The following is an 18,128-nucleotide window of genomic DNA, read 5'->3' as shown; positions in this document are numbered from 1 at the left end:
TTAAGTTGAACTTTAGTAGGGCTAATTTTGAGCAGATGCGACAAAGTCTAAGTAGGATAGACTGGGATAAGCTTTTAAATGTGGAGACAGTCGAGGAGCAGTGGAACAGGTTTAAAATGTTTTACATGTAATGCAGGACAGATACATACCTAAATTTGGAAGTAATAGGAAACTAAAAATCTCCACGATGGATTAATAAAGATTTAAAAAGAAGTTGCAAAGGAAAAACTGCTGTATAAGGCATATAAGACTAATGACTGCAAAGAGAACCGTAAGCGTGTATGAGAACATGAGGGCAACCATTAAGAAGGATATCGGAGAGGCTAAACGAAAGTTGGAGAGAAATATAGCAGATAAGCGAAAGAAGACCCTAAGAGATTCTTTCAGTATTTTGGTAGTAAAAGAACAGTTAAGGAGGAGGTCAAGTTCATCAGCAATAGTAAAGGGAATTAAAAGATACAGACAATGAAATAGCAGATGCCCTAAACTTACATTTTTCTGAGGTGTTTACAAGTGAGCAAGTGGATAACCTGCCAGAGGTAAACACAACTACTAAGGAGGTACTGAGGGATTTGGAAATTGTAGAGGGAGAAGTGCTGCTCAGATTAAATAAGATGAAATCAAACAAATCACCAGGCCCAGATAATATTTATCCTCGTGTTCTTAAGGAGGCTAGTGAGTACATATATAAACCCTTGACACGTATTTTTAGGAAGTCACTGTGCACTGGAGAGATTCCAAAGGACTGGAAAATGGCAAATATCATCCCATTATATAAAAAGGGTGACAGGGCAGATCCAAGCAACTATAGGCCAGTAAGCTTAACAAGCATCACAGGAAAATTAATGGAAGGAATTATTAAGGATAAGATTGAGCAACACATGACAAGGACAGGAGTTATTCTGAACAGTCAGCATGGGTTCAGAAGGGGAGGTCGTGTTTTACTAACATGTTGGAATTCTATGAGGAGGCAACAAAAGGATACGATCAAAGTGGAGCTTATGATATTATTTATCTGGACTTTCAGAAAGCATTTGATAAGGTGCCACATGAGAGGTTGGGCATCAAGTTAAAAGAAGTGGGAATTCAGGGTGATGTTTTTAGATGGGTGCAGAATTGGCTCAGACACAGGAAGCAGAGGGTGATGGTGCGAGGAACCTCATCAGAACTGGCTGATGTTAAGAGTGGTGTTCCACAGGGGTCAGTGCTAGGGCGCTGCTATTTTTAATATATATAAATGATTTAGATAGGAATATAAGTAACAAGCTGGTTAAGTTTGCAGATGATACCAAGATAGGTGGATTAGCAGATAATTTGGAATCCGTTATATCATTACAGAAGGACTTGGATAGCATACAGGCTTGGGCAGATTTGTGGCAGATGAAATTTAATGTCAGTAAATGTAAAGTATTACACATAGGAAGTAAAAATATTAGGTTTGAATACACAATGGGCGGTCGAAAAATCGAGAGTACACCTTATGAGAAGGATTTAGGAGTCATAGTGGACTCCAAGCTATCAACTTCCAAACAGTGTTCAGAAGCCATTAAGAAGGCTAAAAGAATGTCACGTTATATAGCACGATCTGTGGAGTACAAGTCCAAGGAGGTTATGCTCAACCTTTATAATGCACTGGTGAGGCCTCATCTTGAGTACTGTGTGCAGTTTTGGTCTCCAGGCTACAAAAAGGACATAGCAGCACTAGAAAAGGTCAAGAGAAGAGCGACTAGGCTGATTCCAGGGCTACAGGGGTTGAATTATGAGGAAAGATTAAAAGAGCTGGGCCTTTACAGTTTAAGCAAAAGAAGATTAAGAGGTGACATGATTGAAGTGTTTAAAATTATGAAGGGAATTAGTACAGTGGATCGAGACTTGTATTTTAAAATGAGCTCATCAAGAACACGGGACACAGTTGGAAACTTGTTAAGGGTAAATTTCGCACAAACATTAGGAAGTTTTTCTTTACACAAAGAACGATAGACACTTGGAATAAGTTACCAAGTAGTGTGGTAGACAGTAAGACGTTAGGGACTTTCAAAACTCGACTTGATGTTTTCTTGGAGGAAGCAAGTGAATAGGACTGGCGAGCTTTGTTGGGCTGAATGGCCTGTTCTCGTCTAGATTGTTCTAATTGTTCTAATTGTTCTAATTAAGGTACTGTAAAGCTTAGAAAAGCAGATTCTGTTTTTTGAAATTGGCTAATTTACTAATCACAGATCGACCCATTTGAGATGAAAATCAATCGGTGCTGTAATAACTGGAGACCAGAGGCGTGGAAAGGTTTGGGGCAGCCACCCGCTTAATGCGGTTTCCGGCTGCAATAGAATTGAGGCATTTTCAAAACAGTTGTTTACACAACAGAGTCCAAGACAGAACTGCCTGCCTAAGCAAAGGCAGTGAGCTTTATAGCACAGAGGGCGGAAATGATGTCGCCCTCTGGGCCGAACTGGAAGTGACATCACCCTTGGGGCCGGAACCGAAGTGACCTCATTCTTGGGGCCGGAACCGAGGTGATGTGTCCTTCCTGGAAATGGCGGCTCCTGGTGGGATTTCCGGTAAGACCTGCAGAGAACTCAGAAAGAGCGTCAGCGCCGCCCCTGGGCAGATGTATAAACAGTATTGTCTAAGCCCTTCAGCTGCTTCCCATGCACACGTGTGTGACAAGACTCCCCTCAGCCCAGACCCGCCGGGTCGGGCGACCTGCACCGAGGTCGTGGGCCCGGAGAGGGCATCGGCGCTGGCATGAAGGGACCCCTGTCGATGAACGAGCGATATTTGTACTGCTGCAGGTCAAGAAACCACCTGCGTGACCCGCGGATTCGACTCCTGTGAAGGGCCATCCACTTTAAAGGCGCATGATCCGTCACCAGAGTGAACACGCCACCCAAGAGGTAGTACCGCAGCTGCGCCACCGCCCATTTGATCGCCAGAGCCTCCTTCTCCACCGCCGCGTACCTGGTCTCCCGTCCAACAGTTTCCGCTCAGGTACATAACGGGTGTTCAACACCGCCGACGCTTTGGCTCAACACGGCGCCCAAGCCTGTGTCCGAAGCGTCCGCCTGGAGGACAAAAGGGAGAGAGAAGTTAGGGGAGATTAAGATAGGTGCTGAAGTCAGAGCCCTTTTAAGTCACTGAATGCAGCCCCGCTTTATCAGACCATACCACCGTATTAGGAGCTCTTTTCTTTGTCAAGTCGGTCAAGGGCGCCGCTCTCGGAGAACGAGGCACAAACCGGGCGGTAGTACCCGCCAAACCGAAAGGATTGGACTTGCCGCTTGGTTTTGGACGGGCCAGGCCATTATGGCTTGCAACTTGGAACACTGTGGCCTCACAGTACCCCGCCCACTAGGTAGCCCAAATATTTGGCTTCTCTCAACCAAGTAACATTTCTTGGGGTTGATGCGAGCCCGCCTCTCCCAATGTCCGTAATACTGCTGTGACCTGCTGTATGTGCTCCTTCCAGGTGCTGGAATAGATGACAACGCCATCCAGATAGGCAGCACAGAACGAAGTTATGGGGCCGGAGCACTTTGTCCACCAGACGCTGAAAAGTCGCAGGCGCCCCGTGTAACCCGAATGGAAGGACACGATACTGCCAGTGTCCGCTAGGAGTGCTAAACGCGGTTTTTTCCTTCGCGGACTCGTTTAAAGGACCCTGCCAGTACCCCTTTGTCATGTCAAGTGTAGTCAAGAATTTGGCTGGTCCCAGTCTCGAGGAGGTCGCCCACGCGAGGCATGGGATAAGCATCAAATCGGAAACTTGGTTGAGCCGACGGAAGTCATTGCAAAACCTCCAACTGCCGCCAGGCTTAGCAATCAAGACGATGGGGCTGGACCAGGGACTACTACTTTCCTCGATCACTCCTAGTGCCAGCATTCGCTTGATTTCCAGTTCCACTTCTACTTTCTTTGCCTCCGGGAGTCTGTAGGGTCGCCACGGACGATCACCCCGGTCAGTCAATATGTCGATGCGCAATCAGAGAGGTCCGACCTGGCTGTTCACTTACCACCTCTGGGACCGAGCGGATAGCTGCTTCGAGCTCCTGTCTCTGTCTGGGAGATAGCTGTTCGCCGAAATTAAGGGCACTTACTTCCGCGAAGAGAGAGCAGGGCTGTCCGGAGGAGGGATCGGGATCCCTCTCCTTCCACGGTTTCAGCAGGTTTACATGATATATTCGCTCAGCTGGTCGGCGATTGGGCTGTTTCACCAAATAGTCGACCAATCCCTTCCTCTCCTTAATTTCGTAGGGGCCTAGCCAATGTGCGAGCAGTTTAGAGTGTGAAGTAGGAACCAATACCATGACGCGATCCCCCGGTTGGAACTCCCGGAGAGTCGTACACGGTCATACAGGCGGCCTGTGCTGATTGTGCCTCCTCGATATGACGTTTTAGTATAGGTCTTATTACATCAAATCTATCGCGCAATTGGGCGATATACTCCAAAATGTTAGTGGAGGGCTGTGCCTCCCCTTCCCAGCCCTCTTTTAAAATATCTAATAAGCCCCGGGGCTGTCTTCCGTATAGTAATTCAAAGGGAGAGAAGAGAGGCTTGAGGGACTTCCCGTAGGCAAAGAGGACAAGGGGAGGAGTTGGTCCCAATTCCTCCCATCCTTGCTGACTACCTTACGTAGCATTTGCTTGAGAGTTTGATTGAATCTCTCCACTAGCCCATCGGTTTGAGGATGATACACCGAGGTTTTTAAATGCTTTATTTTCAGTAACTTGGCAGTCTCCTTGAACGCTTCCGAGGTGAAAGGCGCTCCTTGGTCCGTCAGGACTTCTCTAGGAATGCCCACCCGTGAAAAGACTCCTACTAGTTCCCGTGCAATATTTTTAGTGGTAGCCGAGCGCAATGGAACGGCTTCAGGGAATCGGGTTGCATAATCCACGAGGACGAGTATATATTTATATCCTCGGGCTGAGGGCTCCAGGGTCCTACTATATCCACCCCAATCCTGTCAAAGGAACGCCAATAAGGGGAAGGGGAATCAGAGGAGCACGGTCCTTCCTAGGAATTTGCCGCAGTTGACACTCCGGCAGGAAATGCAAAAGCGCTAACCTCCTCATTAATCCCCGGCCAAAAAAAACGGAGCTTAATGCGCTCTAATGTTTTATCGGAGCCGAGATGGCCTCCAAGAAGGTGAGAGTGGGCTAACTCGCAAACCTGCCGCCGGTAGGTCCGCTGGACTAGCAACAACTTCCGGACCTTCCCTCATGTTCAGCAACCCGATACAATAATTCATTATCCATGACAAAGTGAGGTCCCTGTGGCATGGGCAAATGCGCGCTGGCCGTTAACGAGAACCACTGCATTCTTTATGTGCTTCAGAGAGTCGCCATTCCACTGTTCTCTCTTGAAAGAAGCCGGAGTCGCTCTAAACTGAAAGTGCAACTCAGAGAGCGGGTCGGTCTGACCTCAAGGGGCGGAGAATCCTCCTCGCTGCCGGGGCGCTAGTGGATGACGTAGTAGCCCGCGACGGTCCGGGAGTATCTTCGTCACTCTCTTGGCCTACCGCCCCACTCCCTGTCGGCTGATTACACGGTGTGGAAGCAGCTTGAGATGAGTCTTTATCATCTATAACGAGGCCAAAAGCTTTTCGGGGAATGCTTTCTAAACTACCGCGGTTACTGTCAGACCAGTCCCGCCCGAGGATTACGGGAAACGGAGGATCCGGTGTACCGCTTCACGGTAAGCCGAAGGGTTCCTCCGAGACATACGTAACACCGGGCGGTATTGTATGAGCGGATATCTCCGTATACATTTTAGACTGGTCTTTTCTTAATCCATTGTTGCGGTAGAACAAAACGGCGAGCAACGACAGACACGCTACTGCCGGAATCAAACAGCGCTGTTACCATATGTCCATTAATAATAAGCTCTCCCGTATGTTTATCCGCCAGGGATTGCTAAGGGCACACAAACAACCCCGCCATTGTCCCCTACGGTCCGCCTTGTTCCTCGACAGGTCGCAAGCCAGACGGCCCGCGACTTCGAACAGGCTCTGGATTGCGTGGAAGGGACTGCTTTGTAGGACATAACTCCCGGTAGTCCACAGAGAGGCTGGTCTGCCCTCCCGGTTTCACAGCCGGCCTCTGGGTTGCAAGAGCTGTAGCAGCTCGTCCAGGAATGGAATTCTCCCCAGGCCGGCTGGGCAAATTCCTGGGTATTCGCTGTAGCAGCAAAAACAGGCCACTTGCTGCACTATTTGCAAGGGGGTCAAATCAAATGGCCGTAGCCACTCACCCACCTGTTGCCAGAGAGCCATAGCCTGCTCTGACAGCCCTTTCGTTGGGTTAAACTCCCAGTCTATTATATTCTTCACCTGCCGGCCTGGGGACAGCCCATCGCTAACAGGGACCTTGGTCCCGATGATGGGCTCGGCTTTCCTACCCAGAAGAGCATACTGAGCCACTCGTGTGTTTTCCCCAGAAGCCAGCCCACGCCTGTGGGTCCCTCTACCTTCTCCACGAGATGGGTTGGTAGCCCCGGTTATGCTCGTGGAGCAGAGCCTGCACCGCGCCCTTCCTGACCCTCCGCGCACTCCCTGCCCCAAACTCGCCCCGTACTCACCCACCTGGTTCCTTGAAGGTCCGTGTCCCGGGTTCTTCGGGGACACCATCCTGCCGACTACGCCACTGTAATAACTGGAGACCAGAGGCGTGGAAAGGTTTGGGGCAGCCACCCGCTTAATGCGGTTTCCGCTGCAATAGAAATTGAGGCATTTTCAAAACAGTTGTTTACACAACAGAGTCCAAGACAGAACTGCCTGCCTAAGCAAAGGCAGTGAGCTTTATAGCTCAGAGGGCGGAAATGATGTCGCCCTCTGGGCGGAACTGGAAGTGACATCACCCTTGGGGCCGGAACCGAAGTGACCTCATTCTTGGGGCCGGAACCGAGGTGGTGTGTCCTTCCTGGAAATGGCGGCTCCTGGTGGGATTTCCGGTAAGACCTGCAGAGAACTCAGAAAGAGCGTCAGCGCACCCGCCCCTGGGCAGATGTATAAACAGTATTGTCTAAGCCCTTCAGCTGCTTCCCATGCACACGTGTGTGACAGTGCATCACTACTGATTACTGTATATAATGAATGTAAATAGAGACAAAGATTTGATCGCACAAACATGTAAACAAAGTAGATGAAATAGGCTAGCATAAATGGACCCTAACACTATCTGCCTCATAATGTTATCTTTGAGCTATGGTCAGTGACAATAGAGGATAGGAAAAGAAACAGCCTCCCCGAATGAAATAAAGGTTCATGGCCAAATATTAAAGAAAATCAGACACAGCCAAAGCCTCGGAGACCTTGATCAGTTACTGGCCACCATCCTCCTGGGCACTTTTCTGGGACATGACGATAGAATCTTTCCATCCAGTGGCTCCAAGGATAGGAAAACAGCTTGGCGACAAATATACAAATACAGCAACAAGATACTGATTAGAGAAGCAGAACAGATGAGGATTAGTAGTGGTTTATAATTATTGAATAACTTGTATTTTTGTGCAAATGACTAATACTTAGAGATGAAACATACACAGCTAATCAGCAGCTCTAATCAGGGTATGCTAGACTAAAATAGTGAATCTTCAGCCTGGACATAAAAGGTGAGACAGACAGGGTATCTCTTATATGAGCTGACGGATCTCTTCAAAGCTTTGGGGCGCCCTGTAGCTAAAACTGCTATTTTCTTGATCCCTGCATTCTTTAGCAGGTCACCTCTGGTATGTGTGTAATACAGTAATCGGTTTGAATGGATAAGCAGGGCCTTCACCATTTAAGTCTTTGCATGTAAGGAGAAGGATTTTTAAATTCAGCTCTAAGCTTAACTTAGTGTGAGGATTTGAGAAAAGGAGTTATGGCAAGTTAAAGTAACAGGTTTCATTTCAGGGCTTATTTCACATTGAGTACAGTGTCACTGAAATAAATGAATGAAAAATAAATACATAAAGAAATAAGCAAACAAAAATATACTTTGTCACATATTTAATTATTTATTCTGACATTTCATGTTGATATTATTTGTTTATTGTCACATTTCACCTTACTTTAATTTATTTGCATATTTACTTATTTCATTTTGTCTTAAATATTGATCTACAGTTTAGGTTTGTGGTGTATGTGGTTAAAGTGTAGCTCCATTACCAACTCTATACAGAAGGCCAAAAGTTTCTATGTTTCATATCCAATATGCAAAAACTGTAATGCTGGGTCACATTAGCTTTTCTTTAATAACCAGCAAGTTGAAGACAAAGTTAATGTTTAAAGTGACATCCATCTCTAACCAGCGTTATCCAATGGTGTTTTTTAAGTTGCTTATTAGTATATTTTTTAAGAATCAGTAACTCTCTGAGGATCAGTCCAAAGTGAGGATTGAACCATTGGCCGTGTACAGTAGGTTAAAATCCAAATATCTTACTCTTTAGGCTACATTTGCCTGCCAGTCAAATACCAGACACTAGAACTATCCATCTGTCCTACCTTCTATTCTGTTTTCATCTCATCCTACCTGATTTTCTTGTTGAGTCAAACAGCAGTAGCAAGCTAAGCCAGTCAGCCCAGTCCTCCCTGTCCCCAGCTAAACGTTCCAACTCTTCCTGGAGAATTCCCAGGAGGTCCCCAAGAAATATAATCCCTCCAGAATATCCTGGGTGTGCCTTAGGGTCTCTCCACCCAGTTGGATGAGCCTGGAGCAGCTCTAGGGGGAGCTGCCCTAGGGGCATTCTTTCGACATGCTCAAATCACCTCAACTGGCTCTTCTTGATCCGGAGATATAATGACACAACTCTGAGCTTCTCCCGAATCCCTGAACTTCCCAGCCAGTTGTGATGCATTGGTCCAGCCGCCCTGCAAAGAAACCTGCCACTGCAACTTCTGCCACTTGTACTCTCAATCTCATTTTTTCAATCATTACCCACATCTCATGACCATAGGTGAGGACAGAGATGTAGATCAACCATTAAACTGAGAGTTTAGTCTTTGGACTCGGCTGTCACTACACCACCATGGACTGGTACAGTGCCTGTAGAACATCTGCTTGTCAATCTCATACTCTTTTTTTCCGTTGCTTGTGCACAAGATCCTGAGATTATTGAACTCTTCCACTAAGGGCAGTTATTCCCCCTCTTCACGTGGAGAGATCATTTCTCATTTTTCTGAGAGAGGACCATGACGTCATACTTGGAGATGCTGATCCTCATCCCAGCCACTTTACACTCAGCAGCGAATCACTTGAGTCCATGCAGTAGATCACAGCCAGATGAGGCATAGAGGACCCACCCTGGTCTGAAACCTTGACATGGTTATTGGGCTTGTGCACCTTAGTGATGCTCTGAACAAGCTTGTCTGGAGCTTTGTACTCCTGGTAGGGTCATGGAGGTACAAGATAATAAATAGTGTACCCTTCTAGGACTAAGGTTACCAGGACCCACTTCCAGAGCTGGTCCTGGGGTGGCATACATCAGCAAGCATCAGGTGGTTGGGTAACCCACATAACTTGGCTGGGCTCAGCCCAAAATGGCATTGTGTGGAGCTGTCTTGTGGGCTCACCAACTGCAAGATGAAAGGTGAGGGTCAGTTGCAATGCTAGTTTAATGACAGGCAGTGCTGGGAAAGACCTTCCCTCTCTTCATCTTCTAAACCCACATTTTCAGTTGAGGGTTCAGCAATGCCATTGTCACATATGTGGGAAAATATGGGTGTGCAGTTGACAGTTTTTGCTAAAGGGAGCATTAAACAAAAGTGTAAATTAAACTGTTGTAACTCTTGTAATTCTTGGTAAAATGTAAACTGAATGTAACTATACAGGTATATAAAAAATACATTCTATTTCAATTTCCTGAAAGTCACTCCAATAGGCTGAATCTGCCTCTACAGAGTGACATTTGGGAATTTTTAAAATTATTTTTTCCCCTTTTTAGAATATTTTCATGTTATCATTTAGTGATTAGCAAGAACATCACAAAAGTAAATAAAGAAAAGGAGGAATACTGCAGGATGAATAAAAGCTGAATCAGTGCTCAAGGACGAGTGTCAAGCACTTTCAGATGTGTGACCTTCTTAAATCTGAGAGAAACTAAAGCAGTGAGATTTCACAAATGTCATTATCTTAGAGTTTTGTATTCTTTTTGTATATTTCTCCCATCGACACTTTTTATTCATTGGTACAGATGCATCTTGCAGGCCAAGTTTAGTTTTAAATGAATGTCACTTAGTTGTTTTTGTTCTAAATTCAACCAAATGCGGGTTTTTAAACTTTACATCAAAATAATCAAACAAATATATATTTCTAAATAGTATATAGCAAGTATATATATAAATTAAACAATGCAGGTTACAAAATAGATGTAGATATGTATAAATAATAAACAAAATTAAATACATAAACAAATAATGAACTACATAAATAAAAGCAAAGACAATTTTATCTTTGTAATCACCGGCAGGACTTCGCCGCAGGGTTGACTTGCTCTTCAGCCCTCTTCACCTACTGTATGTTATTACAAACTCGACCAAGAGCCATAGCCAGGTTTGGGGCAGCCACCTGTATATTGTTTCCTGGCTGAAAAATTGAGAAAAATGATAGCACTGAAGTGCACGATTCTGAGTCCAAAATAGAACTGAAGGGATAGGGGAAAAGTGGTGGCTTTTAAAGGCCAATATAGAAAATGACATCGAGGGGTCAGAACCGGAAGGGTCTTCCTCCATAGGCTCGGGCCTGGAAATGACAATAGAGGGGCCAGACCTGGAAGGATCTTCATCCATAGGCTCAGACCCAGAAGTAACATCAAATGGGTCAGAAGCAGGCTTGACGTCATCAGGACCAGGCAGGATTTCCCATGAATGGCCTGCAGAAAAGCAAGAAGAAGAGTCAGTGCACTCTGGCTCGGAATTACACTTAATCAAGACGATCACCTTTAGCTGCTTCCCATTCGCAAGTGTTTGACAATGTCCACAAGATTTCGATATACCCCATTGTACTATTCTGTTATTCTTCTTTCTATATTTAATTTTCATCTTATTCATATTAATTACACTTATAAATTCTAAATTCAATTTAGTTAATTTTTGTATAGTGTTCTTCACTGAATGTACTAACATGTAGAATGTACTTTTACTAGAATGTACTGTTGACGTTTTGCAGCACATCTGCCATTTCTAAGCAGTGCCACCCCTAGTCAAACTGGGGCCCTCAGCATAATCTTCTTGGGCACCCCCTCAACCCTGATACAAGCCCCGCCCACCCGTTAATCCACTACATTAGTATTTCTGATGACAGCTTTCATTTGAACAATAAATACTGTATATAAATAAAGAATAAATAAACAAAGGAGCACACATCACAGTCTTAACTCTAACAAGTACTTGTTTTCTTTATAAATGAAAGCCTAATTAATAATAATAATAATAATCAGTAATATTAGCTGCCAATAAAATAAACCAATCTGCACTAATTGCACTCAAAGTTGTTTGCATGGTGCTTTTCCACAGTTCAGCCAGTAACTAAATGGTAGGTAAGAGAGCCTGTGTTTGGGTTAGCAAAATTTGCAAACGTGTCTTGAATACAACAACTCTTAGAGCTCTTCACATGTTGACTAACATTTGTAGCCTTTAACAACATGTAGACGTCCTGAGGTTTATATGACGGTAATAAATAATCCTTAAACATGTGTCAGCTGGGTACTGTAACATCAGGTAACATCTGTTAAACACCTGATATATATGTATATATTTTTAATTTTATTAATTTTATTGTAATCATTCCATACAAATAGATCAATTTTTACAAAAAAAAAAAAAATAGGATGAAAACAACTTAACCCCCACCCCTAAGAAAGAGAGCATGGCCAACAGAGTAAAACTTAAAGCTCGTAAACATACCTAAGTTGATTAGTTTAAAAGGGCAATAGAGATGAGTGGAGAAGAAAAAGAGATCACCTCGAAACACCTGATATTAAAACTGTTAGATATACTGCTACTCCAGTAAACTGCTACTTTGGTGTAGTGGCACTTGATGTAACGTTAGCTAGCTCAAAAGAAGTTGGACATGCTTACATTTCTAAACACCGCTGCTTCATCAAGCTTTGGTGTTTTGTTTTTTATTTTTTATTATTTTTGCTGTGCTCCTTACTGGTGTTGACTTGAAGTCATCTCTCTACTCATTAAAGGAACATTACTTATTACTTATCAACAAGCTGGTTAAGTTTGCAGATGGTACCATGATAGATGGATTTACGCATAATCTAGAATCTGTTGAATCATTCCAGTAGGACTTGGACAGTATACAGGATTGGGAAGATCTGTGGTCGATGAAATTTTACGTCAGTAAATGTAAAGTATTACACATAGGAAGTAAAAATGTGAGGTTTGAGTACACAATGGGAGGTCTGAAATCGAGAGTACACCTCGAGTCATCGTGGGCTCTACACTATCAACTTCCCAACAGTGTTCAGAAGCCATTAAAAAGGCTAACAGAATGCCAGGTTATACAGCACCCTGATGTGTGCAGTACAAGTCCAAGGAGGTTCTGCTCAAGCTTAATAACACACTAGTGGGGTCTCATCTGGAGTACTGTGTGCAGTTGTGGTCTCCAGGCTACAAAAAGGACATAGGAGCGCTAGAAAAGGTCCAGAGAAGGACATCTAGGCTGATTCAGGGCTACAGGGGATGAAGTATGAGGAAAGATTTAAAGAGCTGAGCCTTTGCAGTTTTAACAAAAGAAGATTAAGAGGAGACCTGAGTGAAGTGTTTAAAATCATGAAGGGAATTAGTCCAGTGGATTGAGATTTAAAATGAGCTCATCTAGAACACGGGGACACAGTTGGAAACTTGTTAAGGGTAAATTTCGCACAAACATTAGGAAGTTTTTTTTTTTTTTACACAAAGAATGATAGACACTTGGAATAAGCTACCAAGTAGTGTGGAAGAGAGTAGGACTTGAGGAACTTTCAAAACTGGACTTGATATTATTTAGAAGAATTAAGTGGTTAGGACTGGCGAGCTTTGTTGGGCTGAATGGCCTGTTCTCATCTAGAGTGTTCTAATGTTCTAATGATTGTCATCAACATTAATTTGATGATTCATAAAACATCAATAGCCCCAACAGAGTCAAGCTGCGGACCTCCAGAGCTCCGTTCCATTGAGAAAGTAGTCACTTTACATTATACTTTAATGATGTTAAGTGATATGCCCGGTTGCACTATGGTTAAGATTGGGGTTGTGGGAGGAATTATCTGACTCAAGTCAAGTAAACCAGTTGATAAAACCATGCAATCCAATTGGCTGTCCAGCAGAGCTCCTGAATCTGTGAACAACGAGGGCCCTGCCACATCGGTCCTCTGATCACGAGCCCCACACACGGTGTGTAATCTGTGTGTAGGAAGGGGAGGCTCTATTTCCTAAGCATAAATGGGCATTTACTGTATTACATTATTTTTTTGTTTGTGCTTTTAAAGAACGTGTTTAATTTTCTACCTTCGTCTCAGCTTTAAATAAAATATGGGATGGTAGGCCAGTAAAAAAATGAGTCAATTTGATAGAAAGTAATTAATAACAATTCAGTAACATAGTTCCAACATCGACTCATACTTCCATTTGACTGATCATTTCAATAAAGGTTTTCATATAATGTACCTTTAATATTTTCTCCTTGAAGATTTGAAGAAATAAGTAAACAAACAAATACATAAATGCAGGGAACTTCCACAGATTAATCACAGACTTAGATCCTGAGATGACAGGTAGGGTAGAGGGACCACAGCTTCTAATTAATAAGTAAGGTCCGGGGTGCTCTGTATCCTCACTGTTCATTTCAGCAAGTTTCAATGGCCATAGTCTGGGCTTTCTAAAGGCCCTAAAGATGAGCTTTATCCTTGCAAATTCCCCCTTAGGGCTTCAGGGCTGAAGCTTTGTCCCAGGAAGACTTGCTGCTGAAACCGTATTGAATGATTCAATAAATAGTATGAGAAAAAAAAAAATGCATCAAAGAACAGAATGCAGAGCACAACCCTTAAGAGTTATTCAGCTAGCCGACTGTGCTGAGAGGCCCTCTGTATAAAAACTCCCAGATAAATACTGCTGGCAGCACTGTCACAACATATATGGTCACGCATGAGGTGTATTTTATATGACATCTAAAGTGCTGGTTATCTTTCTTTTCAAACATCTTGGTAGCAGAAGCGTATTGTGAACAGGCGGCTAATGACAATGTGTCCTATTTACAGTATGAAGAAAACCAGGGAAAAACTACAGAGAAATATAATGGAACTTGTTCAGCAAATCCCACCTGAGCCGCTGATTACAAGCTGACATTTGTGTGTGTCTGGGGGTTTGGGGGCTTTTTAGCTGTATTTGTTACATTAGCATATACCTTTGAAAAGGAGAAAGCTCAGTAACTATTTAAAATAAATATAAGGGAAGTGGAATTTTTTCTTTTGATTTACTCAGTTCAGTTCTGTTCGTTCCTATTAAACACACTTTCATGTGTTATATAAGCCCATTACACTGTAATATAAAAAAATGAAAGCAAACATAAACACAGAACATAATATTGCAATATAAAGGGAGGAACATCATGCATTATATGCAACAATATTCAAAAGTCTACATACATATATCTATATATATATATATATAAAAGCCAAATACCACAGACTCACTCATCACAAAATCTCCTGAGCCATGAGGACTTGGGACTTAAAATTTGGAATGTTAGGGTACCCTTAGCCCATAGGTGCTCGCTAAGAAACGGTTTTAAAAATTCTGTGGTCCAAGCGCAAAATTTCTTATAGATTTTTAGACCTGTTTGTATGTCTGCCCGCTTTTCACGAGAGAACTACTTAACAGATTTAGATTTTTTTTTTCCATAATTTGCTCAAACATTTCATTGATTTTGTGACTTTCTCATTGCGATAAGTATCATAATTCGCTTGTGGTACCGATTTATTAGCGCAAATCCGAGAGTGACTCATCGGGCTGCAGAGAGGGCGGCGGGGCTCTCCTCACTGCAGCGTCTGCCACAGAGCGTAACCTTAACTCCACTTAGTTAGCGAATGACAGAACTACTTAACGGATTTAGATCTTTTTTTTTCTATAATTTACTTGAACATTCTGGTTGATTTTGCGAATTCTCTCATTGCGCTTAAGAATCGTGGTTCGCTTGCAGGAGTGATATATTTGTGCTAATCCGAGACAGAGGCCTCGGGCCGACGGGAGGGGGAAGAGTGACGTCAGAAGTAGAGAGCTGGGCGGGGCCCTCCTCGCTGTCCTGTTTCACTACTATGCGGGCGAAGCCGCGGTGGATAGCTAGTATATCTTCTTCTATAATACGCTACTGTGGCTGCTCATTTGTCTATCCAGGATTTTAAATCACCTGTAGCTCGCAAACCGTTTGAACTACTGACCTGAAATTTGGCAAGCATATACTACGTGACGTCTACTATCCGCTTTCAGGGTGATGATTTTTATTCCTCTTTTTATTTTTATTTTATTTTATTTTATTGTAGATTCAACTCTCGGCAGCATGCAGCAGGGCAGCCGTGCGGTGCATGCGTAGAGGCGCCGTTCTCATTCCCTACCACCTACACTGTTACTTCCCCTTCATATTTTTAATCATTCTTGAGGCAGATTGAAGACTTAAGTACCAGCTTAAGTGAAAAATTAAAGAAAACAGTAATTGCAACACAAGAACTAACTTAATCAGTTTTAACGTGAAAAGATGCCGACGAAAGAAGAGAAGCAGCGGGTCGTTAGGGTGGACAAAAGAAGAGCAGCTCAGGAAGCAGCAAGCACATAAACCTCTGAGCAAACGAATGCTAAACGTACAGAGAAAGAGAATGAAAACTAGGAATACTTAAGTCAAGTGTATTCACTGCATGTTATCGTGCAGAGGCCGTTATTGGTATATATATAAAATGCTAAATTGACTCACTCACTCACTAACACATCAACAAAGACACTATTTTCCCTGTTTAGATAAAAAGCTGAAATATGACATGATTTAACATCAAAGACAGAAGCCATCTGTTCAGAAAAGACTTTTCGATATATCAATATTCTGGATTGAAAAAAAAAACTACAAAGGAAAAGTAAATACCCAGAAATTTCAAAAATGCCTTAATGAATTTGATTGAAATTTGATGATGTTATAGGCAAAACAAAATGAGCCATCCCATGTTTTTAATTTGTTGACTAATTTTTTTTTATTTGTCTGTATATATTATGCAAACTTACATGCTCTGCACAATGCCAACAGCGGACTTTATGCAAACGAAGGGTGGAGCAAAAGTGATTGATGGAACACGCAAACAGCAGCACTAACCAATAGGGTGGACAGACAACTGAAGAGGGGGCGGTGACCTAGACAGGGAGAAAAGGGGCAAAATCACGTTTGGCAAGTATAGTGAGGTGTGAAGTGAAAGGAGAAAGTTCAAGGAACATACAAACTCAGTGATTCGTAAGCTCCAGTGATGACGCCAGGCGCTGTGGCTGTGAGGGTAGGTGTTACTTCGCTAGAAACAAAGTTGGAGGGGCAGAGAAGTACATTTACTTATTTGGCTGACTCTTTTATCCAAGGCGACTTACAACATTTATGATACAATTGGTTATATTTTTTTGGTTTTCCAGTTGAAACACAGACAGACTTGCTCATGGTCTCATAATGTCAGAAGCAGCATTTGAACCCCCAAGGTTTGAAGTCCAAACCCTTAACCCCACACTACCATTAGAGGTAGAAATGGTGTCCTTGGATCTCAGACAAAGGGCAGCATGGTGGTGTAATGGTAGTGTTGCTGCCTCGCAGTTAGGAGACCCAGGTTCGCTTCCCGGGTCCTCCCTGCGTGGAGTTTGCATGTTCCCCCCGTGTCTGCGTGGGTTTCCTCCGGGTGCTCCGCTTTCCTCCCACGTTCCAAAGACATGCAGGTTAGGTGCATTGGCGGTCCTAAAATGTGCTTGGTGTGTGTTGTGGGCTGGAGCCCTGCCCTGGGATTTGTTCCTGCCTTGCGCTCGTTGTTGGCTGGAATTGGCTCCAGCAGACCCCCGCGACCCTGTAGTTAGGATATAGCGGGTTGGATAATGGATAGATCTCAGACAAGCTCTGGACTGATGACATCAGTTTGAACTTAATGGGTTCCTGTGTGATATACATATATTTGCATCTACAAACTTTGAAAGGGGATCCCCTTTACCCACCCTCTGAAATGGTTTACATTGACATGTGCCGTCCGCTTACTTTGAATGGGGATGTTGCACCCCTCCGCTATCCAAATCTCTTTACATATTCATTTGTATCTGCAGACTTCAAAAGAGGACATCTGATGAAAAACAAAAAGAAATATCTGAGTGAACGATATAAACAAATGAAAATAATAAACATCTAATAATAATAAATTCTCAAATCTCACATTACTCCTAATGATTGCCCATTTCAGTTCAAAAGAAGACACATTCTTGTAAAATTGTGCTTGGCAATGCCCATCAACAAAAGCCAAGTCACTAGGAAGAGAACACTTTGAACACTTTGAAGCAGGAATGTTTTACTCGTGGACAATTGCGTATAGCACGTTTAAGAGTAAGCTCCAGTAACCTAATAACATTATTGCCTATTATTTGACCTAAGGCAGCTTACAGCATTGGAGATGTGATTGGTAACATTTCATTTGTTTTTCCAATTGGAGCGCGGGCAGTCAAAGTTACTTGTTCAAGGTCACACATTTGAATGGCAGGATTAGAGCCCCCATAATGTCAGGATTTGAAGTGTTAGATCCAAAGCCTTAACCATCGCATCTTAATGTCTGTCGATATTAGCCTTTGGTTAGAAAAGCACTTGGTTAGTTACAACGTACCATCTGTTTATCTGACGGGACTATAACTACGGGCCGTTGTCTTAAGGTAGCATAGCTAGTATATACAATACAATAATGCAGGATGGTTTTAACTCCTAAAAATGATCATTCAGTGGGCCAATGATGACAATTTTATTTGCATAGAAAATGTCTGAAAATGATTTTATTGTTTGTGATGACACATCCACTCTGAGTGGCACAGCAGAAACAAGAAGGAAAAGAAAATGACATGTAAATACAAAAACAATTACTACAGTTAATTAAAATCAGCATAAGAGGATAAATAGGAAAC

General features: G+C 43.2%; 1 protein-coding gene across 7 annotated transcripts in view; it reads left to right on the top strand.

Annotated features, from left to right (window-relative positions):
* The window catches only part of LOC120530167 (catenin delta-2), a 1,616,252-nt gene that overhangs the window by 939,993 nt on the left and 658,131 nt on the right, over positions 1 to 18,128 (top strand). The gene's annotated exons all lie outside the window — the stretch shown is intronic.

This window comes from Polypterus senegalus, chromosome 5 (genome assembly GCF_016835505.1).
Source record: "Polypterus senegalus isolate Bchr_013 chromosome 5, ASM1683550v1, whole genome shotgun sequence".
Taxonomy (NCBI): domain Eukaryota; kingdom Metazoa; phylum Chordata; class Cladistia; order Polypteriformes; family Polypteridae; genus Polypterus; species Polypterus senegalus.
The sequence above is the reverse complement of the archived record's forward strand: the minus strand, read 5'-3'. Positions and strand labels throughout refer to the sequence as shown.